Source organism: Kogia breviceps, chromosome 1 (assembly GCF_026419965.1).
Source record: "Kogia breviceps isolate mKogBre1 chromosome 1, mKogBre1 haplotype 1, whole genome shotgun sequence".
NCBI lineage: Eukaryota > Metazoa > Chordata > Mammalia > Artiodactyla > Physeteridae > Kogia > Kogia breviceps.
Window position 1 is genome coordinate 146,409,786 of NC_081310.1, and position 22,947 is coordinate 146,432,732.

A 22,947-nucleotide genomic window follows, 5' to 3' on the forward strand; every position below is an offset into this window, starting at 1 on the left:
ATAAATGTAATGAGTTTTTTTTTTTTTTTTTTGCGGTATGCGGGCCTCTCACTGTTGTGGCCTCTCCCGTTGCGGAGCACAGGCTCCGGACGCGCAGGCCTAGCGGCCATGGCTCATGGACTTAGTTGCTCCGCGGCATGTGGGATCTTCCCGGACCAGGGCACGAACCCGTGTCTCCTGCATCGGCAGGCGGATTCTCAACCACTGCGCCACCAGGGAAGCCCATGAGTTTTTATATAATAAGGAGAAAAGGAAAAATCCAACTATTGGGGGAAATATTTTGGCTGATGTATTTATATATATTATGCCCTTCTAAGTACCTTCTCAACATTAAAGGACTGCCTTTCTCCTTTAATAAACAAAAATAAATGTGCACAGGCACATCAAGATTTCAAAATATCTATAGACTTCTCAGGTTGGAAAGCTTCATTGAAATAGACTGTCAGTATTCTCCTAAATCAATGCTATTAGTTCCACTTATGGCATTTCCCCGGCATCTTATTGTTTGAAGGGGCTATAGGGAAACTGATGATGTTAAGTAAGATAGATTATGGATCACATTCAACTCTCAGTGGGCCTGGCAGGCATAACTCCCATTATTGCTAATGGGAGTTTTGAGTATAAGCTTTTGTGTACTTAAGAGTTTACCATTAAAGGGCTTCCCTGGTGGCGCAGTGGTTGAGAATCCGCCTGCCGATGCAGGAGACACGGGTTCGTGCCCTGGTCCGGGAAGATCCCACATGCCGCGGAACAACTAAGCCCGTGAGCCATGGCCGCTGAGCCTGTGCGTCCAGAGCCTGTGCTCCGCAACGGGAGAGGCCACAACAGTGAGAGGCCCGCATACCGCAAAAAAAAAAAAAAAAAAAAAAAAAAAAAAAAAAAAAAAAGAGTTTACCATTAAAAATCTGTCCATCTCCTCATCCTTTCAGTAGGTTGCAAATAGCTTTAACTTTAGGTGTAACTGATTAATTGGTTGAGACAATGGCCTGATTGTAAATGATCAATGCCCAGCAGGTTCCCCCAACTTCTGCCCCTTTTTAGTTCCACCCTAGAATAAAGAAAACAATTTAAAAATTACCAAGCACTTTCACATGCATGGTGTCACACTTGAATTTGCAATTCTGTCCTGAAAGTAGGTTAGTGTCTTAGTTCAGGTGGCTATAACTAAGTACCAAAGACTGAGTGGCTTATAAACAATAGAAATTTATTTCTCACAGTTCTGGAGGTGTCTGAGGTCAAGGTGTCAGCATGGTCAGGTTCTGATAAGAACCTTCTTCCTGGTTGCAGACTACCATCTTCTCATTGTCTCCTCCAGTGGGTGAATGAGGACGAGAGAGTTCTTTGGGGTCCCTTTTACAAGGGCACTAAACCCATTCCCAAGGGCTCCACCCTCATGACCTAATTCCCTCCCACAGGCCCCACCTCCTAATACCATCATATTGTAGGTTAGAATTTCAATGTATGAATTTGGGGGAGACACAAACATGCAGTCCACTGCAGTTGGGCTTACCTGTGGGGCGCGGCAAAGCGTTGCCGCAAAGCAGGGTAGAAAAAGCTGAGTCATCCATCCTGTAGCCAGTGCGCATGCGTAGAGATATGCTAACAAGGTTTTAGAGCAGTAACCAGTCCGAAGGCGACGTGTAATTATGCCTTCGATATGAACCAATCAGAGACTTGCACAGTATCCCGAATCTTATATAGGCAGCTGCCGTTACGGCTGCGGGGTCTTCCTTCCATCTTTCCTTAACCAAGCTGTACTCCAATAAAGTGTGATACGAGAAGAATCTAGCGTGTGGCGACTGTTATTCTGCTGGTCAGACGCAGCTCGCCATACTTACCTACTATTTCAATTTAGAAACTTAACTATCAGGTTGCCTTGAAGTTTCTTGTTCAACGTCACAAGGCTTGCACATGTGAAAACAGGATTAGAACCTAAGTCTCATGGCAACAATTCCGTTGCTTTTTCCAGGGCTCCAAATTGCTTCTTAGCCATTCAATTTAACAAGTGTTAAATTACATGTGTGGCTTCATCAGGTTCTGAGGGTGGCAAGAGTGCACAATATTGCCACGGCTCCCCAAGGACTTAGAGTTTATTTGATCAAGATCTGTGTACATATAAAATGGCTACAGCGTGGATTGTGTTTTCATGAAGTATTTTAGGAATGTAGTGAAAGGAGAAATCATCATGGCTGTTCACTGGGGAAACTTCCATGGAGGAGGCCTATGGGTGTTCATAGCTGCTTGGTAGCAAATTAGGTACCAAATTAGGTAACTCATCAAGAGAATGAATACCTGCTCTGTGTCGGGCACTGTGCTGGGTGCCTCTCTTACCTTCTCTTATTTAAACCTACTCTCCACTTTACTCTCCACCTTACACTCTACTCTCCCTCAACATGCAGGCAGACCTATGGGCTAGAACAGAGAGAGGGGGGATCTATTGTGTACGTGATCTCACTTTATAAAAGAAAGTCCTGACCCACAAAAAAATGCTTTGAGATAATTATGAAAAGGCCAAGCCATCAATCAAACATTTTGCCAAACTTAGGAAAACAAAACAAGAGAGAATATAAGTACAGAGGAAATTAAAGGATCAGCATCTTTTTTTGTTTTGCTTTTATGAGATTATTTTATAAAACTTCCTATGTACAGCACGGTGACTATAGTTAACAATACTGTATTATATATTTGAAAGTTGCTAAGAGAGTAGATTTTAAAAGTTCTCATCACAAGAAAAAAATTGTAACCATGTGTGGTGATGACTAGATGTATTTAGGATCAGCATATTTTAAACAGACCCAGTCTTTGTGGCCTAATACTTGGGGGACAGTCAGCTTCAGGAGGTCAAGAGGCTTTGTTCCCCAAACAATTGAGGAAGGTGATCCCTAAGGAAGCTCATCTCCCTGGACAAGTTTCTAAAGCTATCAAATATGGTTTACATGTGTTTTCTAGAACTTTTATTCAGTGTACTTTTTGTACATACATATTTACAATACATACATACTTTTGAATTCATATTATTTAAAACTTTTTCCCCTAATGCCCTATGTTCCATGACAACAGTTTTGTCAACACTGTAATGGTTGGCCAGCATTGGTGCTGGTTGGTACACCCTTCTCCACAGCTGTCGCCAAGTGTACAACTTGTTGCCAAGGTGCCAGGTTTACAACACAGAGGGGAAAGGCTTCAAGCAATTGCAAGAGAAGGGGGCAGCGTCAAACACTAGGTCACAGGGCTCAAAGGAGGAGGATAAGAAGATGCTGGAAAATTAGGTGGAGAGTTGACAAACAAGAACAGTTCAATTAGGGTATGCTTTTATTGTGGTGAAATTAACATACATAATATGCTATTTTAACCATTTTAAGTGCACAATTTAGTGGCATGAATTATTTACACTGTTGTGCTACCACTACCACTATCTATTTCTAAAACTTTTCCATTACCCCAAAGAGAAGCTCTGTATCCATCAAGCAAATAACTTCCCATTACTCCTCCCTCCAGCCCCTGAGAAACACTAATCTACTTTCTGTCTCTATGTATTTCCTACAGTATTTGTCCTTTTGTGTCTGGCTTATTTCAGGGTTCATCCATGTTTTAATATGTATCAGAACTTCATTCCTTTTACTGGCTGGATATTATTCTATTGTATGTATATACCACATTTTGTTCATTCTTCTGTTGATGGACACTTGGATTGTTTCCACCTTACTGGCTATTGTGAATAGTGTTGCAGTGAACATTGGCATTCAATACCTCTTTGAGTCCCTCTTTTCAATTCTTTTAAGTTTATACTAGGAGTGGAATTGCTGGTAATTCTGTTTAACTTCTTGAGGAACTGCCAATCTGTTTTTCACAGGGACTGCACCATTTTACATTCCTACCAGCAGTGTATGAGTGTTCCAATTTCTCCACACCCTTGCCAACAGTTGTTATTTCTCTTTCTGTTTGTTGTTTGTTTATTTGTTTAATAGTCATCTTCATAGGTATGAAGTAGTTTCTTATTGTGATTCTGTGTTACATTTTCCAATGACTAATGATGTTGAGCATTTTAAAAATTGGGTTGTTTGTCTTTTATTGAGTTGTAGGAGTTCTTATATATTTTGGATATTAAACCCTTATCATATGTATGACTTGCAAATATTTTCTCCCATTCTGTGGGTTCTCTTTTCACTTACTTTTTTCTTTTTTGTATTAGCAAAGTTTTACTTCTGAAGGGGATATGTGTATACATATAGCTGATTCACTTTGTTTTACAGCAGAAACTAACCCAACATTGTAAAGCAATTATACTTCAATTTTTAAAAAAAAGGAAAAAAAAGATTTGCTTAGGTTAAAAAAAAAAGTTTTACTTCAATTTTTTTCCTGCTTATAAATAACTTTGAAAAATTTGATATGCATGAGGCTAACATAGCTGTTATTTAAAGGTAATGTAGGGGCCACTGAAAATGTCTCTCTACAAGAGACACTGCTTAAAATCTTCCCCACGCTGAGGGTGAAGGCAGGAGGAGCGGGTAGAGCTCTGCCATCAATCTCCTGCCCCAGTCCCTCTCCCCATGGTGAATCAGACTCTGCTAAGTTGACAGCTTGGAGCTCCTAAGGTTACCTGAATATTTCGGTGTGTTAGGGGAAAATGCCAGGGTTTCAAGATGGCCCATGTGCCGGCCTGATGGGCCCTCAGCCAGCACTTTCTTCCCACTCAACCTGGCTGGCTGGGGCCTGCTTGGGCCCTTGCGTGGGAGGTAGCCTTTCACACCCAGCACCCCTCCCCACTCCCCACCAGGAATTTTTGGTATCACCTGTCTCATGTGGTATCAGATGCTGCTGAGGCGTAGTCGTGGCTCTGAGGCAGACAGTGAGGGGTGGCAGGCAAAGGTCCAAGGACCGTGGCTGGGGGCAGTCTCGGCACCTGCAGCTCTGGGGTGCCCCTACTTTTATGTTTATTTCCAGACTGTGGACCCCCGCAGGGAGGGTTGGGTGGGGCATGGTGGTGGCAGCCTCATCCCTGTAATAGGAGAAGAGGGCAAGAAGGGAGAGACAAAGAGTCATGAGGACAGGGACAGGGCTGAGTGAGAACCAGACAGGAACTTGCCCTGAAGTTTGCTAGCTGTGGCCCACCTGAAACAGAGCTCTGCTTCCAAGGGGACCCCTCAGGTCAGCCCAGCTGGGTGACCACCCAGGGCATAGGCAGGCCAGACTGAACCTGTAGCCACAGCATTAAATAACATTGGCAGAGAAGGACTGGTTGAGGACAGGGCATGGTGAGTGTTCAGGGTGTGATGCTGCCAGTGCCCAGCCATCAGAAGGGGAAGCAGTGCTCCTTGAAGTGACCCACGTGGTCCAGGTTGGGCGGGCAGGCATACTGGCTTGCGGCAGGAGTACCAGAGGCTCCTCCTCCAGGGCGGAATGTGGTCCTGGATCATCTCCTTGTTCACAAAGCCCGAGCTGTAGTCCCAGGCTTCAGGGGCTTTGTCTACCATGTACCAGAGCTTGAGACAAGTGGAATGTTCATTCCTGCAACTCCGGCTGCAGCAAAATGTCCTTCTTGGTCTGATTGGTAAAGAGCAGTTGGCACATGGTGTCACCCAAGTCCCTCATGATGGCACGGATCACCTGTAGCATCCAAGTGATGCTTGTTCCTCCTGTGATCATGTGAACAGACTTCACTTCTTGATGGGGTTGGATTTTTTGTCTGGACAGATGGCAAACTTTCCTTTGCCCTGGTAGACTAGCAGCCAGCTTGGGCCCTGGAACTCAATGATGTCTCCAATATTCTTGTTTTCCAGGTATGGGGACATCTTTACTTCCAGTGGGAAACTTGGGCTGGATGTCTTTGAAGTAAACCTTGATGACCAGGTCCACTAAAGCCCTTTCCTCATGGCTGGAGATGGTGTAGGGCTGAATGGTAAGGTTTTGGTGGATTTGAGCTGAAAAGTAGATGTGATGGCCTATGAGGAGGCCCAAGATGTAATGGGGCCATAGCAGGTTGAAGTAGAACCACTGGGTGTTATGGCTGATGATCTCCTCATCGATAAGCCACAGTGAGTACTTGATGTCCAGGCTTTCAAAGGTAATGGCTGGGGCTCAGTGCTGGATAGCAGGGCTATAGAGGAACCAGGCTGGGGAGAGCACCGTGTGGCCCAGTGTGCTCAGCTGGGCCCTGTGGTGGTGGCTGCTGCCCCAGCCAAGAAAGTTGGGCTGCCTCTTTTCACTTTCTTAATAGTATCTTTTGATGCACCAAAGTTTTCAATTTTGATGAAACCCAGTTTATCTTTTTTTTTGGCTGTTTTGGGTCTTTGTTGCTGTCTCTAGTTGCGGCAAGCGGGGGCTACTCTTCATTGCGGCATGCAGGCTTTTCATTGCAGTGGCTTCTCTTGTTGCGGAGCACGGGCTCTAGGCGCACGGGCTTCAGTAGTTGCTGCATGTAGGCTCAGTAGTTGTGGCTCACGGGCTCTAGAGCTCAGGCTCAGTAGTTGTGGCGCACGGGCTTAGTTGCTCTGTGGCATATGAGATCTTCCTGGACCAGGGCTCAAACTCGTGTCCCCTGCATTGGCAGGCGGACTCCTAAACACCGTGCTACCAGGGAAGTCCTTACCTTTTTTTGTTTGTAATTGCTCATGCTTTGGTGTCATATCTAAGAATCCATTGCTAAACCAAACGTCACCAAGATTTACCCCTATGCTTTCTTCCAAGAGTTTTATGGTTCCATTTTGAGCTAATATTTGTATATGACGTGAGATAAGTCTCCAACTTCACTCTTTTGCATGTGGAAATCCAGCTGTTCCAGAACCATTTGTTGAAGAGACTAATCTTTCCCCATTGAATGAAAGTAGTACCCTTCTGGAAAATCAGTTGGCCATAGATGTATGGGTTTAATTTCTGGACTCTCAATTCTGTTTCATTGGTCTATATATGTCTATCCTTTTGCCAGTATCACACTGTTTAGATTACTGTAGATTTGTAGTAAGTTTTGAAATCAGGAGTTGTGAGTCCTCCAACTTTGATCTTCCTTTTTAAGATTATTTTGTCTATTTTGGGCCTCTTGCAATCCCATATGAATTTGAGGATGGGTTTTTTTCATTTCTGAAAAAAAGATTGCTAGAATATTGATAGAGATTGTGCTGAATCTGTAAATCACTTTGGGTAGTATTGCCATCTTAACAATTTGAAGTCTTCTAATCCATTAACATGGATGTTGTTCCATTTAGTTAGGTCTTCCTTAATTTCTTTCACAGATGTTTTAGAGTTTTCAGTGTACAATATTTCATATCCTTGGTTAAATTTATTCTTAGGTATTTTATACTTTTTGATGCTATTTGAATACTAATGGAATTGCTTTCTTTATTTCCTTTTTGAATTGTTCATTGCTGGTGTATTGAAACACAACTGATTTTTGTGTATTGATTTTGTGACCTGCAACCCTGCTGAATTTTTTTATTAGCTCTAGTAGCTTTCTTGTGGATTCTTTGGAATTGTCTGTATATAGAATCATGACATCTGTGAATAGATATATTTTATTTCTTTCTCTCCAATTTGTTTCCCCTTTATGTTTCTTACCTACTTCCTCTAGCTAGAACTAGTTTTGAATAGCAGTGATGCAAGTAGGCATCCTTGTCTTGTTCCTACTCTTAGGGGGAAAGCTTTCAGTCTTTTACTGTTATGATGTTAGCTGTGGGTTTTTCATAAATGACCTTTATCATGTTGGAGAAGTTCCCTTTTATTCCTAGTTTTCTGAATGTTTGTATCATGAAAGATTGTTGGATGTTGTCAAATGCGTTTTCTGTGACAGCTGAGATGATAATTTTTTTTACATTTGTTCTGTTAATGTGGTTTATTACATTGATTAATTTCCTTATGTTGAACCACTCTTGCATTCCTGAGATAAATCCCACCTGATCATGGTGTATAATCCTTTTAATATGCTGTTGGATTTGGTTTGCTACTATTTAGTTCAGGATTTTTGCATCTAGAAGGGATATTGACCTGTAATTTTCTTTTCTTGTGATGTCTTTATTGCCTTTGGTATCAGTGTAATGCTAGCCTTACAGAATGAGTTGGTAAGTGTTCCCTCCATCATGGTTAACTGCATCAACTTTGGAGGCAGATGGTGTCAGTTTTAATCCTGCTTTTGCCACCAAAAAGTTTGTAATAAGTTTTTCATTATTTAACCTCTCTAGACTTCAGTTTCCCATCTATAAAATAGGTGTGTTGGAAGTATTAATTGGAATCATTCATTGTAAAGCCAGTGGTGTGCTGGTAAAGGTTTAAAAATCAGCTCTTAGGGGACCTCCCTGGCAGTCCACTGGTTAAGACTCCACGCTCCCAATGCAGGGGGTGCAGGTTCAATCCCTGGTTGGGGAACTAAGATCCCACGTGCTGTGCGGTACAGCCAAAAAAAAAAAAAAGAATCAGCTCTTAGAGAAGGTGGGAGTGAGAAACCCTGATTTGTAGTGTTTGCCTATTTCCATGGTGTAAATACTCCTGCCATGGCTGATTTAAAGGTAACATTGTGAAGTCATCTAAGGTGGAGATGAGAAGAAATGCACCCTGTATGCTCTCATGAGCCAGTGGGAGCTGACTCCAGTACATCACTTTTTAAAAAAAGTATGAAGTACATAATAAATGATCAATCATGAAATATTATCACTTCAGTTGCCTTTAACAAAAAGCATAAAATAAAATAAAAATAGAATGATTCCTGAAAAGTCAAGATATAAATCTCCCTTTCTATTGCCTTATGTTCTAAAATAATTTATATTCTAGGTACTTTGAAATGTTATCTTCAGATGGTCTGTCCTCTGTGGGAATCACATTGCATATCCCCTTACTATCTCTAGATCTTGTATCATTGTTTAGAGTGAACATAATCACAGGGCAGATGGTCTCTGTCCACAAGTCTGTTTGCCCTGCTGGCAATTGACCACACCTGGAAAAACTTATTACTCCTAATTGCTTAACCATGTTAAACTTGAAGGCTGCTGGAAAACTTAGAGGCATCATCCTGCCTTGGCTCCCTGGTAACTAAGGTGTTCTGCCTGATACTGGTCTTGACAGTAGTCACCACCCGCTCATGCTTCCCTAGAAGGCATAGATTGCCCAACCACCTCATCAGGCAAACAATTCTGCCAATGTCATGTCCTCTAGACTTCTGCTCAGACCCAGGCTTAGGAACATTTATGAAGCAAAGACTGTCTTGCCCTGTTCCCTGGGTACTTTGTCCCAATTCTTTTACCAAGTCACTGTTGTCCCATGTTCCTTATCCACCACATCTATCCATCCATCGTCCATCCAACCAAGACTTACGGAGTGCCTAATGGCTGCAAATACAAAGATGGTATATGGTTTCCATTGTCCATAAACTCACAGCCTGGGATGGGGTAGGGCAGAGTGGAGACAGATATGCAAACAACTAGAATATATTGTGATAAGGGAAAGTACAAAAGTATATGCAAAGCACTCTGGGAAACTAAAGGAGGAATTCTGCTTGCCTCTGGAAGTTAAGGAGGTTTTTCGCAGAGTGTGTACAGGTAACCATAGTGTAAAGCAGAGGCTTGGGGCCAGATATGGTAGACTTTGTGTGCCTGACTGTGCCATTGAACCTGATCCTTCAGCAACAGGGAGCCTTTCTTTTCTTTCCTTTTTTTTTAATTGCCCTGCATCTTAGAACTTCAAGGCTATGGTCCCTGTTAATAATAAAAAAAATAACCAACTTTTTAAGGTCTTATAATGTGCCAGATATTGTACTAAGTGCTTTAAAATCATTATTGAACTTAATCTTCACAACAGCCTTGGAAAATAGAAATTATTATCATCCCCACTCTACAGCTGAGAAGAATGAAATTTAAAACTCTAAGTCACATAACTAGGAATGGGTAGAACTAAAACCCAGCTCTGATTCAGTGCTGAGTCTGTGCTCTTAGAAACACAAGTCAGCTGGACTTGGTATAGTTGAGGGCCTGGGAAGAGTGGTCCCATCTCACCACACCAGCCTCCCAAAACTTCCTCCTATTTTACAGTGCTCATATGTTAAACCCTCTTACCACCTACCTGGGCTGATAGCAATTATCTGAAAGTACCTTGTTTAGGAGGCAGCAGTAGTTAATGGGGAGGACTTCGAAGGATGTTGATAGCAGTGGGAACTTACTTCCAAGAACTGCGGTTGCTGTCGGCTGACGTTGAGGTAGTGATTAATAGGCTCTTGTGTGATTCAGCTAATGCCCCTCCCAAATAATGTGTTAACCCAGTGAAAAAAGCACATGTCCAACTAAGCTGAATGTCAGACCTCTGTGTCAACTCCCATTTTACATTCCGTAGAAGGAAAAGCAGTCCCACTAAACACTGCTTACCAGGTATTTTATATATATATAATTAATTACATTATTAATTATATAGATATAGAAATTAATTTAGTGTTGACATCAAATCTGGGAGACTGTGTGTGTGCAGATAAGTAACCTGAAGCTCAGAAAGGTGAAACCACTTGTTCAAGCTTATGGAGTCAACTTCTTTCTACTACTCCAGGAACCTAACTATTGGGGTGGTCTTGTTTAGTTTATATCACAGTGAATAACCACTCTTCTTTTTAATACAGAAACGTTATTTATTTTTAGAGATGTCTCTGAAGGAGCATTATTATTTTAGAGATGGGTGTAGTGGAAAGAAAGGGCACTTTGAAGCTAGGTATTCCTGGGTTAGAATTCTAGTTCCTGCTCTGTAGTGGTGTGACCTTTGGTAAATTCCCTAATCTTACCTCAAAAGATGATTGTGAGAATTGAAGCAGGTGGCTGGTCCCTAGGGGTACTTTAATACACGTTAGTCCTTTTCAGCTGCTGGTTGGTGTAACATGAATGAGCATCTCCAGACATCTCAAGCAAATTGGTTAAATAATCAATATATTCTTAGAGTTTATTTTAATTAAAGAAAAATAACCTCCTACGAGGTGGCCTTTTGGGGGGAAATTTAGGGACGGTAGTGTCAAACGAGGCAAATCATACAGCCCCCGCAGGTTGACACTCAATAGACCCACCAGTGAGGCCTATTACACCCATGAGATTCTGGGGAGGAATGGGAAAAGCTGCTGTGTTGAAGCTGCAAAAAATCTGGTCTGGGAGACAAAACACACAGACAGATAGAAAGAGAACCATAGAAGGCAGCAGAGGGCAAGAGTCCAAGGAGTGATGCAGGCAATCAATACTGCGTGAATTTGGAAGAGAGAGAGAGAGAGAGACCACTTAGAAGGGGCCAAGAAACCCTTCCTGACCTGTCTCCCGCACTCCGTCCTCCTTCTGTCCCTCCATAGTACTTCAGGTTTCTCTTAGAGTCTCCAGTGCACTTAGCTCTTCATAACAAGGTGGAGGAACTTTCACTGTCTCTTAATAGCTGGTGCCAGAATTCCTCTTGGGGATGGAAGCATCTAGGTTTGGAAAATTTGGTGTAATGGAATAGGCTGGAGGCACAAAGCTGAGACCCAAGGACCTGGCTGTTGGAGGAGGGGTGACTTACTGTGTTAAGACAGGGAGAATCTGAGATGCGTGGGGACAATCTGGGATGGAGTGAGTGAGGAAAAGAGAGGAGAGAGAGGGCAGAGGGGAAGGGAAGAGAGCAGCCAGCAGCGCAGCAAAGCTGTGATTCCTCCCCACAATTACCTCCATCTCCGGCAATTGCTACTAAACCCAGGCAGCTTTGTAGGAGTGCCTTTGATGGGAAAACCAGGAAGAGGCCAAGATTCGTTTCAACACTGTGCAGAACACATTAGACGTGGGGCGGTGGAAGTTACCCAGCTCTTGAAAGGGCTCTATACTTCCACAGGCCAGGTAAAGGCTGGGGGTTCAAACCAAGTTTACCCAGATCTTTGAGAGGCAGACTTCTGAGTTATCTCTCCAATTCCTTTCTCTTTTCTTCTTTGACTTTTCCTCCCCTCCAAATTTACAGTACCTGACACATAGTAGGCACTCCATAAATATCTGTTGTGCTGAATCAAATACAAATATGATACCTGGTTTTTGCTGTCATGGTACCTAAAATTGAGTGAAGACAATACAAATGCATTTCACACATAAAAATAAATCTAATCTTAACAACTCTGAGAGGGCTATTAGGTACCCATTAAATAGGCCTAACACTTCTCTCTCTGTTTTTCAGTATCCTTCAAGGTTTTGCTCACATTTCATCTTCCAGGAAGCCTACCAGGATTTTCAGTGATGTGTCCTGTCTCTGAAATCTTATGACATTTCCTACCTGTATCAGCAAATTTGACACTTGATCACTTATTTTTTGATGGATGTCTTTCCTTTTTCACTACATACTATTGTCCCTGAGGGCAGGAAGCATGGCCGCCCTTGGACAGAGGCGGCCATGCTCAGTGGCCTGAGCATGAGTACATATAGTACCTTAACACACATGGCTGTTCAGTTGATTGTTACTGATCGTATGTGTCCTGCATCATATTCTCAGAAACTTGAGAACTTAGTATGTGCTTGGCAAATATTAGTACTGATTAACTATTTGCTGAATTGAGTTGAATTGTTGGGTAGCATAGACCTCTGAGATTATAAGATTCCTAGATATCATTCTTGTACCAAAGAAACAGAAAATTAGAAATTAGGAAGGAATCAAATCTAATTATTGTTAAGCTATAATTTATCTTCCTATTGCTTTTGGGCATATAATTTAGGCTTTCCACTTCAAATGCAAATCTGATTTCTTGGCCAGTAAATTTTGTATGGCTGCTTTGAGGTTAAGAAATAAAGATGCATAGCATTTTGAGGCTGGCAGGCAGCAGAAGATCATGTGATCTAACCCAGGCGAAATGTGAGTTGAGAGAGGTTAAATAGACTGCCTTATGCTTCCATAGTCTGTTGTAGAGCTTACCTAGCTTTCAAGTTTCCTGATTTCTGGTCCAGTGGTCTTTCCAGGGCACTAAGCTTGGTTGTCAGAATAGCATTTCTTCAAAGTGTATTCATTATTAACACAGTATACTAAGTCCCTGGGGTAGAATAAGCCTCATTATTATAGCTGGTAAGTCAGTCTAAAGCAATCTGATATTCCTGTAAAACTGAATAAATTTTGTAGTAAAGTATCCTTGGGCTCACTGCCTTCTGAGGTGGCCATCATCTCATTTTTCCTATATTTTTTAAAAAATCCATAAATGAGCCCTTCTGTGTTAACATTCATTATAACTTAGCTTTATTGATTCTGTTACAGTGCTGTTAATTACAGGAACCACAGAAATCTTCAATTAGGTTAAAGCCATAATAAATAAGATTAGTAATACTTATTCTGCTCTTGTATATTGAGTGTTTTTATGATAAACTGATGTTTATCTTTTCAGACATTACTACATTAACATCTTATAAAATAATTATATGAGATATTTTAATTTTTTTAGGCAAAAACATTTGAGTATCTTCTAATAACTATTGATGTTAACTATCGTTATTAATCCTCATGACAACCCTATGAAGTGGACATTATGGTTATCTTCACTTACAGATGAAGAAATCAAAGCTTATAGAAATTCAGTATCTTGCCCAAGATCCCACAACAGGGGAAGCCAAGATTAAATGAGATGATATATATGTACCTAGCAGAGTGCTGAGCGGATAGTGTAGTGAATAAATACAAGTGGAAGAGTCAGTGTGAAGTGAAAATAAGTGAAAGAAAAGATGAAGCTGTTGTGAGGATATTATATAAAGTATGTGTTATAAGTTCTTATATATTATACACATATGACTAAAATCTGATTCTGAGCTTCCTAACAATCAAAGGGAGAAACGTAATCAGTTACATAAGGGATAAGTAACCTTGCTTATGAGAAGTATATACTCAGCCATAAAAAGGAATGAAATTGTGTCATTTGCAGAGATGTGTATGGACCTAAAGACTGTCATACAGAGTGAAGTAAGTCAGAGAAAAACAAATATCGTATATTAACACACATATATGGAATCTAGAAAAATGGCATAGATGATCTTATTTGCAAAGCAGAAATAGAGACACAGACGTAGAGAACAAACATATGGACACCAAGGGGGGAAAGGGGATGGGATGAATTGGGAGGTTGGGATTGACATATATACACTACTATGTATAAAGCAGATAATCAATGAAAACCTACTGTATAACACAGGGAACTCTACTTCATGCTCTGTGGTGACCTAAATGGGAAGGAAATCCAAAAAAAGAGGGGTTATATGTATATGTATGGCTGATTCACTTTGCTGTACAGCAGAAACTGACACAGCAGCGTAAAGCAACTATACTCCAATTTAAAAAAAGACAGAGAAGATAAATATTTCTGGAGCTCAGACCTAAGGGTCCTTTTTCAAGATAGGATTTACTTTAGCAGGGACCTTAGAGGTTGAGACAAAGTCACTATGGGATGCTGTTAGAAGCCTGGAGAAACTGATGGCCAAGCCTGAGTGAAGTGGAGAAGCCTGAGTTGCCCTGGCAGGAGGCAGAGGAAGGATTAAGAAGTTGGAGAGGGGCTTCTCTGGTGGCGCAGTGGTTGAGAGTTCACCTGCCGATGCGGGGGACGCGGGTTCGTGCCCCAGTCCGGGAAGATCCCACATGCCGCGGGGCGGCTGGGCCCGTGAGCCGGCCGCTGAGCCTGCGCGTCCGGAGCCTGTGCTCCGCAACGGGAGAGGCCACAACAGTGAGGCCCGCGTACCGCAAAACAAAACAAAACAAACAAAAAAGAAGTTGGAGGGGCGTACTAGAAGGGAAGTGTTATGGAAGACCCACCAGAGCATTATGTTCCATGGGAGGCCTAAAGGACACAACATTCACCTAAACCATTAAGAATGGCTGAGTAATATTTCATTGTATATATATATACCACATCTTCTTTATCCATTCATCTGCTGATGGACACTGTCGTACTTGTTTCTTGATGGAACTATACTAATACATGCTCCTCAGCTAGTAACTAGCTAATTAAGTGCCATCCATGCACTGTAATGTGGTTGGAATAGTGAGTTTGTATACACCTTCTTACCTAACCTTCATAATCATTTATTGAGGTAAATGGGCTGGGTAGTATTATTCCAATTTTACATGTGAGGAAACTAAGGGTTATTTTAGGAACTTGCCTGGGGCACACAGCTAGGAAGTGGCAGAGCTGAGCTGAAGTTCAAACTTAGGTTCACATTTACTCCCAAGTCAAATTTACGATTAGACCAGGGGACAGTTGGGCTGAGGGCAGAGTTATCATCTTATGAGAGTCAAAGTACTTGAGGAAGAAGGATCTCATGTCTTACAGGAGTGGGCTGAGACAGTTCAAATCAGATCAAGTATTATCTCAAGCAATAATTTGAGGGCAGAATCAATATCGTGTCAAATGTGTGATGCCTCGAGACATCAAAGTTCTATTCTAGACAGTATCCCCTCAGTAATTTTAGTCTGAAAAGGTTTTAAAGTGTGCATTCAGGGACTTCCCTGGTGGTCCAGTGGTTAAGACTCCATGCTTCTGATGCAGGGGGCCAGGGTTCAATCCCTGGTTAGGGAACTAGATCCCACATGCCACAACTAAAAAGATCCCGCATCCTGCAACTAAGACCCGGGACAGCCAAATAAATAAATAAAGTGCACATTCATAAGCATAAATATGATCCATTTGCTTTCATCTTTTTTCTTTCGTTGAATTATACTTTTAGCAAATATCTATTGATCTTCTACTACATGTCATGCATGGTTCCTTCTAAGTAAAAAATTATATACTTTCCTTTTCCTTCCTGTTACATTTAATCAGACTCTTTTTCTTCCTTTCAGTCTATCCTTATGAGTAAGTATTTTCAGTGGTCTGCTGTATTCAAGGTACTAAGCAGTGGAAAAGGATCTCATTCTTGTAAGTGTAATCATTTCTCCATCATAGATGGAGCCTAACTCAGTGCATCAGAGATCATATAGAAGAAGATCTGTCCCGTTACCATCTAAGTTTAGTTTCGAGGTAAAAGATTTAACATTTAATTATACTTTTCCTTTTTTTGGAGGGTGGGATGAGGGAGAGGGATTGTAAAATGAAGGGAATACATTTATTGAATACTATATTTTCAACATAAATGATAGTCTTGATTGTAAAAAAAATAGCACTTTAGACACTTCAGAGCATCCACTGAAATTTTAGATGGTTTAAATATTGGATATTTAAAATATTTAGCTATATAAAACCTAGAGTAATATAGAATGAACACATGCCATTTCCCTTCACTTTCTATCCCTTAAATCTCTTTTTTTTCTTAGCATGTATCACTACTGACATTATTTTAATTATTTATTCATTTACTTGTTTTCAACTATCCTCCCCAACTAGGAACCTTTTCTGTATTATTTCTCTGCTGTATTTGCAGGACAGAACAGTGCCTGGTACATAGTGGTACTCACCAAATATTTGTTGTATTCATTTATTTAACCTAAAAAGAGAGGATAATTTCCTAAAGAATCACAGATGATATCACAATGCAAACAGACAGGCAACAAACCCAAAACCCACAGCAATTCAACATGATTTACTACAAGAAAATGGAAAACTTTTACAAGCATAGTTTTTTAAAGAGCAAATAGTATGCTGAAAAAATACATATCAAAAGCATGACAGAAAAACTATTGCTATTTTAATTGAAGATCCTATTATTACAAATTGATAGAACATACTATGACCCCAGTAGATAGTGGACAAGGAACAAATACAGACTGTATTTCCCCTACCCACACCGGCACACACATTGGTAAATTAAGAGAAACACGAAAAACAGAAACTAGTGAGAAAACATAGGGAAAATTATTAATCTCTTTAACAATCACGGAAATTCAAAATTAAAGCAACAAGGTATATTTTTAAAACATTAAAGTTATAAACCATTTAAAATGTTAAAATGTCCATTGTTACAAAACCTAACATTGTGTACATTTTTTAGGGCAGTGTAAATTCATGGAAATTTCTTGGAAAGTGACTTGCCAATATGAATCTGTGAATCAAGAATCTAAAATTATGCAGTCCATTTGACTCAATAATTACATTTCTGTGAATCCCTCCTAAGGTATTATCTAAATATTATATATTTTATTATTATTTAGCTTATTTGCATGGAGAAAGTCATTAGTTATGAAACTTCTGTAGTAAGCATTTATAAGTAAAATGCTTATAAATTAAAATAAGTTTAAGGAAACATTTACAAAATTACATGTACACCATAATTATGTTTGTATTAAAAATATCCCTAGTGAAAAAAATAACTGCAAGAAAATTAGAGGTGATTTTTGCCTCTCTTCTAGTTTCCAGAATTTTATGATTTGTACAATGGTATTTTAGTTTAGTTTTGTTTGGTATAACCTTTTTTAAAAAAATATTTATTTATTATTTTATTTTGGCTGTGCTGAGTCTTAGTTGTGGCATGCAGGCTTCTTCTCAGTTGCGGCATGGGGGCTTCTTAGTTGTGGCATGTGGGATCTAGCTCTCTGACCAGGGATTGAACCCGGACCCCCTGCATTGGGAGCGTGGAGCCTTACCCACTGCACCACCAGGGAAGCCCTGGTATAACCTTTTAAAGGCAAACCTCAGTGTTTGAATCTAATATATTTTCCCATTGTAATCTAGGAAACAGCTTTTGCAGAGAAAGACTGGTGAGCAGATGCTCTTTTGATGAAAATTTATGTGTGAAACCTATGTATGTATGATTGCTGGCTGGATGATTTTTTTTTTTTAAAGAGAATTTCCTAATAAGAGGCTTCTACTTCATTACATTTAGTTTGGTTCAGTTTGGATAAATATTTGTAGCAGATTGTAGGTTTCTTGCTACACATGACATGTTAGAAGGAGATACGTTTATTCCTCCTTTTACACTGTTCTCTCTCTCTCTCTCTCTCTCTCTGTCCTGTATATTCCCTATAGAGTAACCTTTAAAAGCTTTTCTATTTTCAAACATAAAATTGAATTCCTCACTCAATTTAGTTGGTGGCATCTTTGGTCAACTCGACTAATTTAGAGAATTTGCAAATCATGTGAAATTCCTTCCTCTGCCTCAGCACCCAGATCTAAGCAGTCATCACCCACTGTCTATTCTATCTCCTCAGGTTTTTGACAACTTCTCAGTATCCCTCCCTGGTCCACTGCCTTAGATGTTGGTCTTATCACTTGCAGTTTGAAGCTCTACAATGTTATATGATTAATCTCCTTGCCCTCCAATCCATCTTCCACATTATCCCTATATTAGTGGTTCTCAAAGGAGATGATTTTTGTCCCTCAAGGCATATTTAGCAATATCTAAAGACATTTTTGGTTGTCATAAGTGGACCAGGTGGACTGAGGAGTTGAGTGGAGGAGAAGCAAGAGTGGAGGAGTGGAGGGTTGCTACTGGCATCTAGTGGTTAGAGGACAGAGATGTTGCTGAACATCCTACAGTGCACAGGACAGCAACCCTACCCCCCATAACAAAGAATTTTCTGGCCCCAAATATCAGTAGTGCTGAGGTTGAGAAACCCTGCCCTGGAGTGATTCTTCTCAAATAAAAATCTGCTTACATATCTCAAAAACCCACTATTTATTTTGGGCAGAAGTTTTTGTATAAGGCCCATCTTTTCTTATTCCCCAGTCACATGGCATATACTTATTACTGCCTGAATGTGCCACTTTCTCCTTGGTTCCTGTAACTTACCTGCTACTTGTAGCTTCTTTTCTTTTTGATTTTTTCAAGCTGGGTTTCATGGTTGTTCTCTTGATCACTTTTAGAAGAGCATGAATTATACTGAATTGTTGCTTATCTATCTCCTCCACTACACTGTGAACATCCAGAGGTCAGGGAAACCATGCCCCATAGGGTTAACAGAAACTGGTAACTAATAGAAATTCTTGAGCTTGTCTTAACAGCTTGCTAAAAACCCACTCTGCTTGTAGCCTGCCAGCCTTAATTATTTTGTTGCAAATTGCATACCCTCCAAGCTTCCCATAGCCTAAAAGGTAAGATGTTTGCCTAAGTTGTTTTCCAGGAACTTGGGGTCAGCTGAATTTAGTTTGAGCTCCAGCTGGCTAAGACTGGTTGGGACCACTGACCCTAAAACTGGGTCTGTGCAAGTGTCCCATAAATAACCTTCTAAAGTCAGAGGGCCAACAACTGTACCCTCAGATCATGCCAAGTGCCTCCATTTTTTAACATGCAGGCCATGAAGAAGCATGTAATTCAGATACTCCTGTGTGGGACCTGATAATCTCACCTTTCCCCATGCCTAAGACCGTACTGCTTCTTTATTCCTGAAATATCCCAAGCTCCTCCCCTTTGGGGAGGCAGATTTGAGATTTATTCTCCCATCTTCTTGCTTGGCTGCCTTGTGAATAAACCCTTTCTCTGCTGCACACCTTGGTGCCTCAGCATTTGGCTTGCTGAGCTTCCGACAAACAAACGTGGTTCAGTAACATCAGGAACTGGGTCTTTTTTTTGGAATCTTCAGGACCCAGTGCAATGCCTGGTATAGTGGAATGGATCTGAACTCAACCAAGGACCTCTGCTCATTCCATTTCATGAGCCCTGCAAAGCAACCAGATTTGTTCTCGGGCTTTTCTGACTTTCTTTTTTCTGTACCCTTTGCCTTACCTGAAATACTGTTCTTTCATGTTTCAGTCTCCACTCATATCACTCCCACCTGTTCTTTAAGGCCCAGCTTGATTAAAAAAAAAAAATCATGATAACTTACTAAGCCCACCACTTGTGTCAGGCCTGGCATTATCTTAGTTCACTTTTGAAATAGTCTTTATGAGGAAGGAAAAATTATCCCAATTTAACAGGTGAAGAAAATAATGCAAACAGCCTTGAGTGGCAGGTGAGGCAAGACATTCACTCAAACACCCGCAAGGTAGGCAGCTGGACTGACCTTCCACACTTGATTCTCTTTTCTTCTCTGTTATCTCCACTGTTTCCTTCCAGAAGACACCCTAGAGATTGTTTAGTCTGCCTCTCAACTCTTCTTATGAGTAAACTGTGAACTATTTAGGCCAGGGTTCCTCAAACACCCCTCTACACACACACAGCAGGAGGTGAGAGGCGAGTGAGCGAAGCTTCATCTGCGGCTCCCCATCGCTCGCATTGCCGCCTGAACCATTCCCCCCTCTCCCCACAGTGGAAAAACTGTCTCCCACAAAACCGGTCCCTGGTGCCAAAAAGGTTGGGGGCCGATGGTTTAGGGTAACACAGGTGGTTAATGGTGGGAGCCAGACCTAAAACGCAGAATTCCAGATTCGAATGCGCTTTTCACGCACCATGTACCACACCCAGCACTTGCTCCATATGAAGTAAGCTGCCAGTAACTCTCCAAGTCTCCAGGAATCCTCCAGCAGGGTTGGTGGAGTCAGGGCACATGGGGAAGCCTCAGTGAGCAGTGAACCGAGCTACAGAAGTCTGATCATGCATAGCTTAAGCAGATTCTTATCCAAGGATTTCTGGGGAGAAGGCACTGGAGTATTTTAAGCATGGGGGTGAGTGGAACACATTTGAATTTTTAAAAGCTCACTGTGTAGAATTAATTGGAGACTGGATTTAATACAGCGTGACAACTTAAGAGATGTTTGTGGTCCTTCAGATGAGAGATGGTGGCAGCTAGGATCATGTTGTCGGAACACTTACAGAAACAAATGGACTGGAGACATATTTAGGAGGTAAAATCACCATGATTTGGTCGTAGACTGCCTATGAGGTATGAATCTGGCTATAGTGTGACCTTAACTAAGATAATTAAGACTTGTTGCCTCAAAGATAAAAGGAAAATAAAACCCACTTTGAGGGATTATTAGTAAAAAATGAAAATTGCTGGACACACATTAGATATCAACAAATGTTTTTATTACTATTTATAAGTTTAAAAAAAACTTCTAAGACCTTGAAATACAGAATGGGTTGGACGTGAAGTAACCTGTTAACGTTGGAAGGTTAATTTCTTCAGTTCCTATTACTCTCATGCTTCACAAGCTCACCTCTTGCTCGGTGGCAAAAAGGGGCAGAGGACTGTGAGAAATGCATCGCAGTGCACAAAGATATGGTGAAGGGCCCTCCAAATTCGAGACGGGTAAACCTATGGCCAAATCCTGACAAGTTCACTTAATGTGCTCGCAGATCTCTCATTCTTGCATTGGTGTTTCTAGAATACGTGGTGAAAAGAAGCGAGCGAGGGGCGGGGAGTGAGAGAAGCCGCATGGGGGCGGGGCGCGAAGGCTAGAGGCGCTGGGTCCTGCGCGGAGGCGCCTCCGCCTTCACCGCGGTCCCCGCCCAGCTTTCCGGGGGCAGCCGCGAGTGACGTCACGCAGAGGCGGGACAGGCCGCGGGGTGGTAGGCGGGGCCAGCCGCGGGGCGAGGCGGGAGGCGGATAGCGCAGGCCGCGGCGGCCGCGGAGTAGCTAGCAGCCGCAGACTGCGGAGCCTAGCTCCTCAGCCCTGGTAGCCCACCCCGCGCCCCCTCCTCAGCCCCCGGCGCGTGTACGCTGGGGCTCTGGGGGGCTGGCCGCTTAGGGAGCGGGCCGCCCGACCCTGACCCGCGCAGTAACCCGGAGCCCCCCGGCCCAGGCGCACACGGAAGTGGTGAGTGTCACCGAGCGGAGGTAGAGAAGCCTGCGGCGCCCGGAGGCTAGGGGCGGAGAGCCCGGCTCTGGCGGGAGACGCGGCCACCGCTCTGGGGCCTCGCGCGTCGCGCCCCCGGGGCCGCTCCTCGAGCGCGGATCTGGACCTGGGGGCCGGGCCGGGGCGGGGTGGGGGCGAGCGGGGGTGGGCGGAAAAGGCGGGGGATTTCCAGCTGAGCGGAGCCGGCCGGTGCCGGGAGGTCGGGGGCCCCAGGCCCGAAGGGGAAAGGTTAAGGCTCGCTGCCCCCTCCCCCAGAGCGCACACCAAGTTTTCATAAACAAGCCTGGGACGCGCTGACATCCTGTTTATACCACCCTGAGATACAGGCGCGGGCTTGAGGTTTGACGTCCCTCGCTGTTGCACCGAGAACTTGACCGCCAGCCCTCTGACAGAATTGCCGGGGAGCGGAAGGAGGATTTTTCAGGATTTTCTTAGCCATTTGACTTCTTTGACATCTCAGCGAGGGAAAGTTTCTGGGATTTGGGGCCAAGTTGGGGGCAGGGGGGCGTCTGGGGACTCAGGAGACGCCCCCTTTCCTTTTAGGTTCTGTTGGGACCCTGGCCCCAGGTAGCGGGCGGAAAGTATGAAAGACGCTCACTGGGCGAGATGGCCAGGGAAGAGGAACAGTGAGAGCGAGCCACTTGGGTAATTGCGAGTCCTAATGTAAAGGGACTAGTTAACTGAAACTGGGGCTGGTCTTTGGCTCCATGTGTAATTCCTCAGACCCCATCCGCACGCGGTTGCCAAGCATCAGAGGGAGAGGTCGCTTTAGCAGGACTAGTAAACACCCCTCTCAAGTCACTCCCCTAGGTTCCAGAGATGTGGGCGCCTTGGATGTGTGTTTACCGAGGATCTTCTCTAGGGGACTAGATAAAGGGTATGATTATTGCCAGGTGTTTGTGCACATTGTTTTCTTTGTTTGGATTGTATATTCTTTGCGAATTCTTGTGTGTGCATGGGAAAGAGGATCTCGTCTTCCGTGCCACTTCTCTTAATACGTGACTGTGAGCTGTCTTATGCCCCTGGTTGGATACATGCTGTTGACTTTTTCTTTTTTTTTTTTTTTTTTTTAGGAGTCCAGGGCTTTTTTCTCAGTGGCAGGAGTTTACAGGTGTATAAAATTGCTATTACTTTTTTTGGGGGAGGAAAGCATTAAAAACCTGACATAGTTAAGGATGAGTATAATGCAGGAACAACTAGATATGATCATGGAGTGTTTGATTGTTGGCTTTTTTTTTTTTTTTTTTTTTTTAGGAAAAAGATTTGAGTTATGAGCATTTACACAGTGGAAAAAATTTTTAAGATGAACATTTTATATTGATTACATTTTTGTTCCTCGCTTTCCAAAACTCCATTTT

General features: G+C 42.3%; 1 protein-coding gene across 17 annotated transcripts in view; it reads left to right on the forward strand.

Annotated features, from left to right (window-relative positions):
* The window catches only part of JAK1 (Janus kinase 1), a 251,537-nt gene that overhangs the window by 81,776 nt on the left and 146,814 nt on the right, over nucleotides 1-22,947 (forward strand). For 7 of the 17 annotated variants that reach the window (XM_067006579.1, XM_067006588.1, XM_067006570.1 and 4 more), the window contains one exon: nucleotides 5,781-5,899. The exons of 5 other annotated variants lie outside the window; for them this stretch is intronic. The gene's annotated coding sequence lies outside the window, so the exon portion shown is untranslated. Of the gene's footprint in view, nucleotides 1-5,780; nucleotides 5,900-21,190; nucleotides 21,551-22,947 lie in introns of those variants that run through there. 5 more of the 17 variants (XM_059045500.2, XM_067006647.1, XM_067006635.1 and 2 more) reach the window with 3 other exon arrangements.